Source organism: Passer montanus, unplaced genomic scaffold (assembly GCF_014805655.1).
Source record: "Passer montanus isolate IOZ18808 unplaced genomic scaffold, ASM1480565v1 scaffold2, whole genome shotgun sequence".
In the NCBI taxonomy this organism is placed as follows: domain Eukaryota; kingdom Metazoa; phylum Chordata; class Aves; order Passeriformes; family Passeridae; genus Passer; species Passer montanus.
The window spans coordinates 22,644,675-22,659,370 of NW_024366591.1; positions in this window are offsets into that span (position 1 = coordinate 22,644,675).

Genomic DNA, 14,696 nt, shown 5'->3' on the forward strand with positions numbered 1-14,696 from the left:
CCGCCGCTCCCGCGCCGCGGGGCCTCGACGGCGCGCCCGCAGCCCCCCTGCCCGCGCCCCGGCGGAGCTGCCCTGCCGCTGCTGGAGCTGCCGGGACGGGGACAGCCCCGCTCCCCCGTGCACGGCGGGTGGGGAAGGCGAGTCTCGCCGTGGGGCGAGAACCCCGCGACCACCCCCGGCCCACGCAGGTGCCTCCCGCCGGCGGGGGGAGGGTGGGCCTCGGCGGGTGCACCTGCTCCGCTCCCTGCGTGGCGTGCGGGCTGCAGCCCTCGGGGGCAAACAACCCCCGCTGGCAATGGAAAGGGAACTCGGGGCTGCCCGGGGCTTGACTGCGGTTGCCTGGCCGCGGGGGATTTCTGCTATAGTTCCCCTTGCTGCTGCCCGGCGTGGATGCTGCCTGCCGCCGCCGCGGCGGGAGGGGCGCCGGGTGTCCGATGAGCTCCAGAGAACACGTTTTTTGATACAGAAATGAGTCAGGTTGTGAAAAATGGCGAAACATGCAAAGTTCCCAGGCTGCGCTGCTGCTTGAAAAATCATGGCTTTGCAGCGGTTTCGGCGCACTCGCCCTTTCCTCAAAGGCCCGCGGCTCATCAATGGGAACCGACGGGGCGGGCCGGGCCGGGCACAGCCCGCGGGCAGCCCGCACCGCCCCGCCCGCGCAACGCGAGCCACCGGCCCGGGCACCGCGGGATGGACACGCAGCCGGGAGTACTCCCCGAGCGGACGCATCCCTTGTTGGGATCACCGCGTGCTGAATTCGCCCGAGGGTGCGCGTCGTTGCTGTTTTGCCCTAGCCAAGCCTCCGGTAGGAGGTGCCGTGCCTGCCGGCCTCTGTTTGCCTACCTGTAGAATGGGTCTGCTGCACCGGTGTTGGTGCCGAGTGAAGGGGCTCTGTACAGTGCCGTGTCTGCAAAGCATTCCTCTGCGAGGAAGCGCGTGTGTGGCGGTAACACTGATCTGGAAAATTGAAAATTTTCTCTGTTCTACACCTTTGTATAAAATGCATTTTGGCATCAGCTGAGAACAAGGCTGCTCATATCCACTGGATTTTTAAGTTGTTTTGTAGTTTTTTTTTCCCCCAGTAAATATGTCTTTGGGCAATGAAGGAAACCAGGAGGCCAGAGAAAATACGGAAAGATGTCTTAGTGTCTACAGTGTTGCCAGGTGTTTGGGGTATTACTGTTGCAAAATCAAAAGTGATAAGAAGCCACAGGACTGTAAATTCTCTGTGTGTAAAATGTTCCTGAGCCCTTTACCAAAAGTTATTTAGAAGTAAGAGTGTTTTCTGAGTACTGCTCCAGCAGTGGATGTTGCTTACATACACAGAAGGCCCAGAGCTGGGCCTGTCACCAATGCAGCTGTGAGGATATGACAGAATCCACTGAATCTACTGTTAAGGATATGTGCTACTTCTCTGTGACTGAAAATGAATGTTTCACTCAAGTGGTGTGGTCATTTTGCCTACTGTATCCCAGAGAGGTACAAACCAAACTGTGCAAGGTTATCTCTTCCTTCTTCTCCAGGAAACACTTTCCCTTATTGATTTTTGCAAATATTTCAGTGTTAACTGGGCTAAATCCAACATCTTCCCGATTTGGATGTAAATTTGCTGAATAAATGCAAAGAATGTCTATTATTGCTCTCAAGAGAGTTGTTAATATGTACAATTTTCTTCTGACAGTTTTTTTGCAAGACTACATTTCTTTTCCAGTGACTCTGAAGAAACACATTTTTTTCATCCCAGATTGAAAAAAGAATCCACTACATTTGGTTTATAAGATCACATAAAATTGCAAATAAAACACATCTTACTATGTTTTATTCCTTCAAAACAGAGAGGGAAATGACACCTCTACTCCAGGTTTAAGGTCAGTCTTCCACAACTCACTTTGCTTATATAAACCCGACTAAAATCAGTAAGGTGTGTGCATGCTCTGCACCAATGTTGCTTCATTCTCAGTGTTTAAAATTTAGCTAGAAACAAGTCACATTTCTACTATTTTGCTTTATTTCCCAAGCATCTGTAGCTTGGGGGACTTTGATGTCTGAGGGTTCTTTATAATATATTCTTGCCAAAGCCCAAAAGAAAAATCACCCTTCTGCATCTCAACTTATATATCATATGCCTTAAATGTGAAGTAGCAGACTTCTTACATTACCCTTCCAATTTTATTAATTAGTGATGTCTCTGAGCCTATTTATAGTAATTGCATCAACTGACAGAGTAATTGTAAACAGTGTAACTGCATGTTCTGGAGGGATTTTTTTCCCTTGCAGGAATTATATAGGTAATTTAATAAAAGTAATTATATAAATGGTAAATATAAGTTGAATTACTTGATTTCCTGCACCTCCGTTACAAACATAAACCTCAAGATGAAGTTTAAAAGCCTGTGAATAAAGTTTCAAGAATCCTGGTTAAACATCAAATCTGTTGATGTCAATCAAATCTACGTTGTCTTCTTCCTTACTGTTTTCCTGTTGCGATCTGCTGTTCAGCTGGCATGGCTTGGGCTGGGTATTGCCAACGTCAGTTAACTAGGCATAACCAAAGAGAAAAGGAATCCTGAAGGAAATTCAGCTGGGAGAAGAGCAGTGAGCCTGAACACCAGGGTTTTCCAAATGTACAGGAGGTAGTTGCATACTTTTTTTTAGACTTTGGAAAATCTCAGCAGTAGTCTCTACCTATGTGTTCCTATTTTTTCTGAGCTTGTCACAGAATCTGCAAGGAATACTGTGAAAACAGTGTCTAACAACTTGTATGATCACACGTGTTTTTTTCCTATCAAAAGCCTTATAAATTGCCACCTTTCCCTCTGGTACAAATATATCTTAGAATTCAAGAAACGTTTTTATAAATGTATGCTTATGTGTGCTTTTTTATTTACTTTCTGCATTTCTTTCAGCCTGTGTATCATAAAACAACAAGGAACTTTCACTTTTTTAGTTTCACTTTTAGACTGTAGTTACGGTAAAGTTTCAAATGCAGTTGTGGTATTTTTATAATTGAACATCAGGTGATTTTTGGTATTTTGGTCAGAAATGTTTTTAATGAATATTGTTAACACATCTGAAGCAAAATAAAAATGTATGTTTTCCTTTGATGTAGACTTCCTCACAAGTTCCTCATAAAAGAAGATAAGAAGATTGATTAAAAGTTATGGGGAAGGAGACAGGAGACTGGGGTTTAATGCCTCTTTTATAATGTATTGAATTATGTCTCCAACAATGTGCATTAACATTTTTGTTCCAGTAACCTGTTCAGTGTGTGAGGGCCAGGCTGGTGTCTTCCTGAGGGATACCTGCCTCAAAGGGAGCTGGATATGTTAGCACCCAGATTTGCATGTGTGCCGGGACTCCAAGAACAGCAAACACTTAGGTGTGAGTGGCAACCACCTCCCCGGCTGAAAATCGACATAGCCTGGTTCTGGGTATGGCCAAAACAGATGTGGGCCAGCAGGAGATGCAGCTCCCTGCACACCATCTTACTCATGTTTTCTTGCAGCCAGGCAAAAGAAAAAAGAAAGCAAGAGAAAGGGCAAGAAGCTGACTGGAAACTTTTAGCTGCTGGAAAGAAGATCTCTCCTAGGATATGCATCCCTGTGCTTAGAGAGAGAAGGGGTGCTTGGCTGTCTCCTACTCCAGCAGTGCAGATGGTGTAGCCTAGATCTTTAAGTCTGTACCTCTGGTTTCTGTACATGCAGGTTTAGAGCCCTCTAGACCCCTGTTACCCTGATTACAGCACAGCACTGAAAACCCACTGTGTTCTGGTGTACAACAGAAATGAGATAGCAAGGGTTCAGACTTACCAGTTGATTGCATTATATCTTTTTCTTTATTTATTTTGAAAGTATAGTTGACCTTAGGTCAGGTAGCAATAAGAATTCAATGATAAGGCGAAACTGAATCAATTGAAATTTTATAGAACTTGATGAAATTAGGATCTTGAGTGAGGGAGCAAAGGTAAACCTTACACTCATCAGCAGAGGCTCTTTTTTGTGGTAAACCCTCTTTGTGTATGGCTTGAAAGGATAGTAATGCCTGAGGCCTTCCAACTGCAAAAATAGCTTACTATAGGAACCAAACATATGTTGTACAAAAGCTGGTTTTTCATTTGTTCTGAAACAGCACATTACAGTAGGTGCAAAAGGAGGCTTGGGGGAAGTGACACGAGATCTTTGGACACCAGCAGAACTCCATGTCCAGTTGGCTGCCCAAGCACGGTGGGCTCAGTGGTGTTCCAAAAACAGAGCCTCCTGTGAAAACTAGCCTGTCCATGTAATGCCTTTCCATGTAATTCCTCATAACCACACAGAGCAATCTAATTTCTTTTTAAAACACAGTACTAACAATAAGAAGCATTCATTGCACATATTGCAGCTTCATCTTTTTAACCTACAGCGGAGCACTGACATTCACAGTAATAAGAAAAATTGCTGTATGGTGGGGCATTGACATTATATGTTACCAAAATACCTGGAGCAATACAGCCTTTCCAACTACTTTCATCACACACGAGACTATGTGATTTATTGAATTTATTTCATTGCTACCAACTACTACTTGAAAAGCCATCATGATGTTTATTTATTTTTAATATAAAATATGATATGATAAAAATATTAGACAAATTTGACTAATAACAGAGGAGAGGACAAATAAGTGAAAACATATGCAAATAAGCTTATTTCCTTAAATGATTTCTTTAAGCATACTAATATGTCAAAGAACAGCAATATGCATTTCCAAATGATAAAGTAAACCCTATTCACAAAAGTGATTTGCTCTATGTAGATGTTTACCTACAAGGGTGTGGTTACTATAATGTATGCCTGGCTGGCAAGCAGAGAGGCTTTTGTTCCATGGTTGCTTTTAAAAGTGTCCTCTGAGGGAGGTGCACCTTTGCACCAGTTTAGCAGAATTCTGTCTGTTCCTTCTCTCCCATTTTTGCTCTTGTAAATGCAAAGCAACTCTTTGTGATGTTTCTTAAGGTTCTATAGATACTCCTTGCTGTACCTGAAAGCAGAGCTTAATCTATAAACTATAGCAGTGTAGATGAGAGTAAACACATCTAAATGATTTTGGCCACTTATTTGTGCAATGCACAACACAGCAAGTCCTATGGACAGCAACAGCTTACATTTAGCCCTTTTTCACTGCCATGCAGCTGGAAAGGCCTGGATCCCCATTACAGCAGTCTTTCTTTCCTCTTGTTCTATTGACTTGATAAATTGGAAGGAAATACAAAGTGATTTACACCACTTTAAATAAAAGCATAGGCAGACTCCTATCAAGTCCATTGTCTCTAAAATTCATTCATTTTTCCTATTACTGGAAGATACGTAAAGGAGATTTATCTCTGTCTGTGGTTCTAACTCACTGGTTGCAGTCATTTCTTACATATTTTCTTTTAGATGTTAACCCATTATTAATCTCATTTTTTAGATTTGTCATGGACACTTACACTTCTCACACAAAGCCCTATTTCCCAGGTAGTCTTTTATTATCTTATTAAAATATTTTGTATTTTATATGCTTAAAACCTTGCTCCTTTCAGACCTTCTGCCATCATTTAACTGACTGAATATTGTGAAATGGAATCAATCTCTTCTTTTTCCACTCTACTACACACTTACTCTATTGCTGTGGTAGACTACTGTAGACTAGCTACTAGAGCTTTTCATTTTCACCATATCTGTTTTACGTCCTCAGGCCCTATGTCACTCCTTTCTGTATTAGTCAATAGGAGGTGCCAAAATATTGGCAAGAAAAGTAATTTTTTCAGGCCAAGACAGAATTAATCACCTCTATTTCTGTGTCTTGCAACCCTTGTTGCTCACTGCTGTTTAAGAGGTAGTCAAATTATGTTTGCAGTAAAGCTGTGTATACAAATACAGCAGTGCTCCTTCCTCGCCTCCTTGTGCCCACAAGGAAGGCCATTCTTTGTGCTGTCATTTAATTCCATGAAGTTACTCCTACATCCCACTGTTAGCTTTTAAAGTATTTTGCTGGATCTTAGAAGCAAGACCAAGTGGTTGAATAGGTGATTACTATCACTTAGATAGCTCTGAAGCAATCACTATGTTATTACTAAATATTTGTGTCCAACAAAGTTTGGGTATGAACTTTGAAAATGTGTTCATCAAATATTTTTTAGTAATAATTTTTCAAATTGCATGTTTGCACTGTTTTTTTCAGCGAAATAACTTCTGTGACCTGCAAAAATATTTCCCAAGGTATCTTGTAAATGTCAATTGACAACATCAGCCAACGTGTGGTTTGAGAGCTTAACCAGATAGGAAAAGGACAGTCAAAAATATTGAAAAAGCTTGTGCTCAGCTTCTTGAAGAGAGGGCACCTCAGCAGTATTGTGTGCTTAATTTTCATTAGGGATTTGAGCCTTTATAGAGTTTACATGGCAAAATTAGCTGGAAAATTATCCTTGGTGGCTAATTATAAAATGGAAATGGTTTAGTGGGCCCATAAAGCAAGTAAGTAGAGCACCAGGTCTGTGACCAGAGTGACATGCTGGCAGTGCTTGGCTTTGGGTCCTCTGCTGTGCAGTAACTACAAAGATAAATTATGAAAATGAAATCAGCTTTGAAAGACAGGTGTCAAAGTGGAATTTTCTGTGCTTTCCTTTACTTCTCCCTTTAGTAAAGCCTGGTGAGTTATATAGAAAATGATACTTGGAAGACTCTTTCATACATTGAGGTACCCTGTTCTTTTTCTGTGCACTCTCTCACACGTGTAAAAGAAGCCATTAACTTTCACATTCACCCTTCCAGTGCTTTCATTACAGTCATTACTACTGACTGCACTTTCTGGACATGGTGGTGTTTGTATCCCTATTCTTTAATGTTTTATTACTTCTGTTTTGTGCTTCCCATATGTTTCCGGGGAGAATTCCCTTCTTTCTTTTACTTGTCTTGTTTCTGCTTGCTCTTTCTGTGTATGCCAATTAATAATGAAGGCTCTGCCTGTGCTTCCCCTCCCTATGGCACAATGTGGTTTTCTCTAGCTCTCACTTTTTGTGAAAAGTAGGCCATCTACTGTTGCTTTCTAGTATGGATAACAGATTCCCCCAGCAAATGGCCATGCCATGCATATAGCTCCGAGCTGGACTTCACAAGTGCCTATTCTCCTGTTTATTGGCACTTCTTATTTTGCAGGCAGATTGTGATGTAATAGTTTCAATAGTAAACTGAAATTTTAGTTCTTTTTTTCCTTCTTTTGAATAGTAACCAATATAATTGGCTCATGTTCATCTGCCATAAACCAAGTTTTTTATTTTGTTATCTAGATAGTATTCAGTGTTCTAGTTGGCTAATCTAAAACTTTTCCTCAAATGAACATTTTTCATAGTTATACATTAAGCACCTTTCCTCCTTCCCATCCCCACTGAAGTTAGAGGGGGGCAAGAGATGATCACCTATTGATTTAGGCAGCTATTAGTGACAGTTTTTGTCAGTTTAGCACATCTTTGTTGTGGGATATTTTTTTGGTTTAGTTTGGGAGTTTTTTTTATTTTCTTTTTTTTTTTTTAAGTGTGGTTTTTGAACAGAAAAGTGACTTTAAAAATTGCATCTTGGTAGTACACATTCTCCATATGTCTTCTGAGTCATATCTGTATAGTATACTAATGAAAACAAGCTCCAGTGTCGTCAGCACTGTAAAACACAAAGAGCTTTGAAAGGGGAGCTGGCCCATCATCTGCCTGTTGTACCACCAGGTCTGCATTTTGGTTCTGCATCTGATTTCTCAGCTATTTTTGGAGATGCTACAGAAACTGAGCATTGACAGTGCTCAACTTTTTGTCACAGGTGAACTTGCTGTGGGGGCAATTGTTTGGACTTCATTTTGATGGGGATATATTGCTTGATTAGAATTGCATGCACCCAAATACAGCTTTTCTGGTCTGTACTTTTAGGTCAAAGTTGGATATTGCTTCCTTTCCTTTCTATGTAAACTGACTGAGGGGCTTATCATACAACATTAATTTTGTGAAAAAAAAATCCTTTATTTAGTGACCTATTAGTCTTAGTTCTGCAATAAAATATTTACTGCTTGGTTCATTAAGAATAAACCATGAGTATAATAATTTTATTATGCTCAGTTAAGTTTTTGTTCACCTGCAATTACATATTATTTCTCAGTGCCTTGTCTCTCTTTTCACATTAAACTGTCATTTATTTTTTTAAATTTCAGTTTTAGCTAAGTGGCAGTTTTCATGGATGTTCCCTTTTCTCAATTAGAAATATAAGGGATTGCAATTCCTCTGGGGAGGGATTTTTTAAAAATCCACCTACTTTACATAGCAAAATTACAGAACCATTTCAATCTTCTCGAGTATCTGACTCTTTAAACTGGTCACTAACAAAGAGGCAGCCTTCCACTGGGTGCAATTGCTGTGCAAAAGAAAAGGAAAAATAAAGTAGGTAAAGGCACCTTTAGTAGGTCTGAGAATGATAAAATTTGGTAGATCTTTAGTGCTTTGTGTAGAAATATAAGACAAGTGGAGACCACTCACTTTTCTTTAACAAGACATTTAGGGAACCAGCTAAATTGCTGAGGGGTTCATATGAATAAATAAAGCATCTGTCCTTACTGATCCATCACTCGTCAGATGTTGTTTTAATTTGATGAAGAGGCCAATACTTGTTTATGGCCCCGCTCTCTGCTCAAATGTAACTGGAGAGCAGGACTCAGCTCTTAGGGTGAGGCACTAGAACTCGACAATGGCAACACACCAGCTATGTGCCACCATGGAGCTGTGAAAAATGACATTTCAGTAGACGTGTAGGAGCTATCTGATTACACTGGAATGGCCATTAAAATTAACCTCAGGTGCCCTAAACCTCAGTGTGGTAAGCTAACATACAGGCACAAATTCTCTTCTCCCAGGAACCAGTGCCTTCTAGAGGTTGAGAATGAATGAAGTTGAAGGCATTTACTCTGGGTTAGAGGAAATCTAAGTGTAGAGGAGTTTGGACAGAACTGAGAAACATTTTTAATATTTCCAATATAAATGGTTAAGCATTCAATGACAATGCCTATATGGTCCATCTCTAGTTTTCAGACTTAGTCAAATGAATGCCATGAGCTTATCACAGGAGTTGCTTCTTCAGACCGCTTTGAACAGAGGCATAAATCCCATATCAGTTCATGCTGTTCAAATAGAACACATTTGACTGAAGCAAATATGTATTAAACTTATTTTTACTCTTTCAGAGGTTGCTTTGGTGTCAAATCACGTGATTTTTTTTTAACTTCAGATACCTCTTTGCAAGAAATACAGGCAATATTGCTGTTGCTGTTAAATACACAGTTTCAGATACTCCTGATAATAACAGACTTCAGCATTTTTCATAGAAAAGTACTCACATGATTTCGCCTGAAACATATTGTTTTTGCTCCTCACATAAATTCTCATCTAAATGTTTCAGAAACAGCTGGACATTGTCAGCATGGTCTGTACAGCCTCTGTGTTCTGTAAGTAGGTAGGTCAACATATAGAGCTTCTTCTAGTGTCAGTCACTGGGATGGCAAGCGCTGCTCTGTGAAGTCTGGTTTGTTTAGCTGACATAACAGGAGCTGATCTGTACGTAACTGTGCCAAGGAAGGATCATCTTGTCTGCACATTTCTTCCAGTCTCTGCCTTTGCTTCAGGACATTGAGGGCTGGTGATAATGCAGTAGAAATGATATCTTGCCAAAAAAGGTTTGAAACCTTGCCCTGTAAACCCTGGCCTTTTTTTTTCCCCTTTTCCAGTAATAGTTCCTCTGGAATTCCCCAGTATGAAAACATACTCTTAACCTTCCTAGTGACATTTTAGTTGTATTTGACAATCACACAGTTCATAAGTGCTTTGGCTAATATTCTAGCCCAGCTGGCTATTTCTCTCCCTCTAGCGCACAAAGATTGATATCCACCCCACTAGTCTCCCTCAGACAAAGCTGGTATTATCAGAAAATCACCTATTTTTTTTTTACTGCCTTACTAAAGTGTCAGAATTCAGAGATTCTCATGCCTTTTTAACATGCTGTAGGCCACTCTAGAAATAGTGAGGTTTTCAGCAGTTTCTGAAGGCCTCAGGGCCATCCTGTCTTCTATTTTCAGCTTCCTCTCCAGGTTTTAGGGATTACCCTAAACCTACAAAAAAAATATGCTTTTTTTTGCTTGTAGCTAGCAATTCACTACTGTTTGAAAAGGCAGGCATGACTGTTTACTCTACTTTGCAAGGTACTGGTCAGGCAAATGTAATTCTGTTGGTTTTGACTTTCTCAAAGTTCAATGGCCTGTAGAATTCCTTGACCCTCTTGTCTCTGCTTTCTTGCACACCATAAATATGTTAACATTTTTGTTTCTGTAACTGGTGACAGGTTGGGATATCCATAGTTATCAAATATTTCCACAAGAAAAGCTTTGGAGTAATTTACCCCAATGCTGTATTAACAGAAATTTTTGTGTAAGGGATGAGTCACAAAAGCTTCACATGATTTCATAAGAGAGAGAAGAGGACCATTTTACTTTTGCATGGAAAGGACCAATACTGTTCTTTGTGTTACAAGAAACATTTACATTTTAAGGCAATTTACTGCTCTACACAATTTTTAAATGGGTGTTGGAAAGGCCCCATCATTCTAGATTCCTTTTCTTTCTCATACAGATGAGCTGACTGTGCAGAATGACCTCAGGGTTACTGTAGTCAGCAGCGAAACTCACAAAAGATTCATTTGTAGAATACATGACTTCCACTGGGCTCATATCACACAACAGCACAAAGCCCACCAGCTACTTCCCTTTGCAGGAGGAAAGTGCTCTCCACTTGCAGTGATCTTGCCATGCTGAGAAATGAGATATGATCACTGCACCACTGCTGCATCACTCTCCAGTTTTTCATCCTTCTTGACACTTTCAAGAGATTCTTCATTCTTCAGGTGTTCCCTTTGCTTTTGTATCAGCTGCATTGCTATGACACTACAGCTTAACAGACTGCAAACCTGTCTGTCCTGGGCACAAGGTCTCACCCAACACCAGTGTGCTGTCTCCTCTGTAAACTGCCCTTTCCCTTCCAGTTTTCCTGCTAAGCTTCTGAGGGCAACACCGGCTTATTTTAGCTTGAAGATAATTGAATTCTGGCACTGACAGTAGAAATACCAAGCTGATTTTAAAGCTCCTGTGCTTGCCAGGATGAAACCTGCTTTCCAGGGTTCATCACACTTAGAGACACAAGTAATAGAGCCTGAGAAGAATGGCTCTGCATGCTCTTCCTGGGTGTCTTTTGTTCAGCACATAACTGAAAAATGACCTTTCCTCTGTCATTTCCTACGCTTTACATTTCTAGCACATCTGTGATCAAGATCATTCTTTAAGTACTGCCTATTGTTTTGATCACATGTGCTTGCTATACTTTTCTGTGTCCTTTCAGAAGCTGCAAATACTTTTGTAGCATCTGTCTCAAATACCTTGTTAAATGGCCAACTTCCTATTTCTTAGGATCATCTCAGTGGTCCTTGAGTACCAGTGGCATGTGACTAGAAAGCCACCACCAATCCTTTCCAGAAATAGCAATTACTGGGTTAGTCTAAAATTTAATTACTTTCACAGAGCTAGATCTTAGCAAGCAATTTGCACTACATTTTGTCTGTATTACCATCTCATAAAGCTTTATTTAGACATTAAGCTATAGCTAAGTTTCTTGGTACTTTCAAGGCTTTCATATTTTATTTTCTTTTTTTTCTTTCCCCCCTCCTTGATTAGGAAAGCTACAACTGGCAAACAAATATTCTCTTCCTACACTATTGCAAACTGATGGATCTCTCCTCTATGTCTAACTCTCAGTATAAAAACTTGGTAGCTGTCTGTGAGAACTCCTTCTATTTTGGCTATTCTGTAAATTCATCAGCATTTCAGTACTTCAGAGTACTAAGGCCAGACTGAGATTTTTATCTTTAGCAAAGTTAAGGTTGTTCAACTTGAAATCACACTGGAAAGCAAGTGAAAACAGGGTGAAATGTGGCATAAAGCATGTTCTTTTTATTCAGCCCGACTCATATTAATTTAGCTCTAACTATCCATTTGGAATAAAATTTATATGAATGACACATTCCAATTATTTGTACTTCATCAGTTTAACTAAAAATGTTTTTAAACTGTATAGTTTTTCGTACAGACAAACCTCACTTGTGATACACAAATAATACTATTTATTTTAATTAAATTTTCTAGCTACATACACTTCTTGATGTACTGAGTTAGTAAAACCTACAATCTGAAGCTCTTGGAGAAGTTACTAGGTAATTATTAGAGATAATACGTGGCTGACCTCAGTGTTTATCGATTAGCTGCTTCATTCCTGTATTGAGGTTTGGGCATACAAACAACAGTTTTTGGCAAACTCTCTTAGACTGGCAAAGATGGAAGGTGAGGGTAAGAAATCAGTGAGAGGAAGTAAAAGTGTAAAGTAGTGTAAGGAACAGGTTGTTAAATATTGATAGAAAAAGATGTGTACAAATATAAGTACATACATCAATTTAGACAGAATTCAGACTTACTCAGATGCAACCCTGAATCTGGCTCTTGAAGAGGCCCCTTGCATGTCATATTCCTGCTCCTGTTCATGGCAGAGTCAAAAGAATTTTTCTATTCATCTACATGAGGAAAGGACAAAGCCCAGAACATGACATGTGAAGGTCAATAGCAGATGTAATGACTGCAAGATCAATGGCCAGCAGAAATTCACACAGGTACAACTTCCTCAGGTGCTCAGGTGTGATCTTGGGGCTGCTGAGCTCACTTGCCAGAGCTTCAGAGAAAAGGACTACATGCAATTGAAGTGCTGCATGATCCAAAGCATATGATCTGTCTTCAGCAAGTCCAGCTTAAGGACTCTTACAAGTGTTAATAACATCTCTGTTCTTTAGAGGACATTGTAAAAGTCAATCCATTAAAGTTCATGACAGTGATGGAAATGATTGTGATGTAAATTCAATGGAAAGTTACTGAAGCAAAAGAACTCTGAGACATATCCCTCTTTTAAAACAGTTTTTTCTGCTCCATTTTTTTTTCCCCATGCAGTGGAAGTGAACAGAGACATTAATTTTTCTGATATTTACAGATTTTTTATTACACAATATTTAGGCAATTTTCTAGAAGGAAAGCAGTATTTATGCTTTTTTTTTAAGGTCTTCCACTTCTCCGGCCTGAGAAAGTTCGGTTTGGGTTCTTCTGTCAGATACTGAGGTCTGTTTCATTCTGGAACACAATGTAACATGAAGGGTAATGGCACCACTGTCACCCATACAAGGGAGACCTGATTAAATGTGGTGGGACTTCTTCTTTCACCTGGATCATTCCAAACTATTTTTTTTTTCTTTAAGGCTTAATCACCACAAATGCCTAAACTATTTGCAAGAAAAACTTCCTTGTTGATTTCTAATATTCTTATCTTTCTGTTGAGGCTTGAGAGATTTCAAAACATAGGGAGGATCTCTTCTAACAAGGGCACATCTGATACATAAAAACAGCAAAGAAAACAAAGCAAACAGAAATTTGCATGAAAATAATGTTCTTTTGAAACAGCAGGGACAAACATGCAGTGCCATAGTTGTCTCCTACTCTTGGAAAACATCAGTGCTCAGAGCCTCCGTTACAAATGATAATGGCAATATTAATGTGGGTCCTTATCTGAGACCTGCTGAAGTCAGTTAAAGGCCTTCCATTGATTGCAGGGAATATTAGATCAGGCCCTTTCAGAACATATTTTGGTCAACTTTTGTCCAACCGTTACTTCACATAGGAGAAATGGGGTTTATCTCTCTTCTGCACTCTGTGCTTCTATCAGCAGAGTGACATCCAAGTGAGGGATCCAAGCACCAGAAAAGTCCAGGCTGTCCTGGTGGTGGAGTACAGAGGGTGAGGAAGTTTTTAAAGAGTCTCAACATGATGACACATAAGAGAGAAAGGGAGAGTGAAAATAAATCATACAGCAAGACTGAAAGGCAAAGATGTAGAAAAGTATAAAAGCAGTTTTTTCTTCAGTTTTTCTACCAAAAATAGTCCAGTCATGTTAAGACGTGAACAGGTGGGAAAGTACAGCTTTGCAGCTTTAAAATTGTACATTGTTTTTCATCTGCAACACAAAAGGGAGTTTGAAAAAAGTGAAAAACGTTCCAGCAGGTTTTGGAGCAGGAAGGAAATCATGCCAAATTATTGCTGATGTTCAGTCTTTACAGGTGTGCTTTCTTCTTCACCTTGATGGGAAATCCCCTTGTTTAATCTCATGCAATGTAGCAGAATGTCTGTAAGCAACTTCCTACCTGGTGTCCTTTTCTTCTGCTTTTCAAACCACAGTGAGGCAACAGGAATTAAGACCCTGCAGGTTATGGCATATGGATGAAATGGTATCAGCTTGCACAGCATCTCTGGCAGGGGCTTCTGGAGGGATGCTGGCAGCTCTGTGCAAGGAAACATTCAGCAGAGCAGGGGCCAGCTTCACCTGTTTGCTATGGTTTTCTCTTCTTGCTCCCATACTTCCCAAGAAAATTTGCTTTCCTCTTACAGGGTGTTGCATTTTGGTAGGGAAGTGTTGGCCGTAGGTGCGATGAGCATTTATTTTATCTTATTTCAAAATAAAGATGATTCATGGGGGAAAAGACCTTTGAAACTGTATCCTATCATATCTTGTCACCATT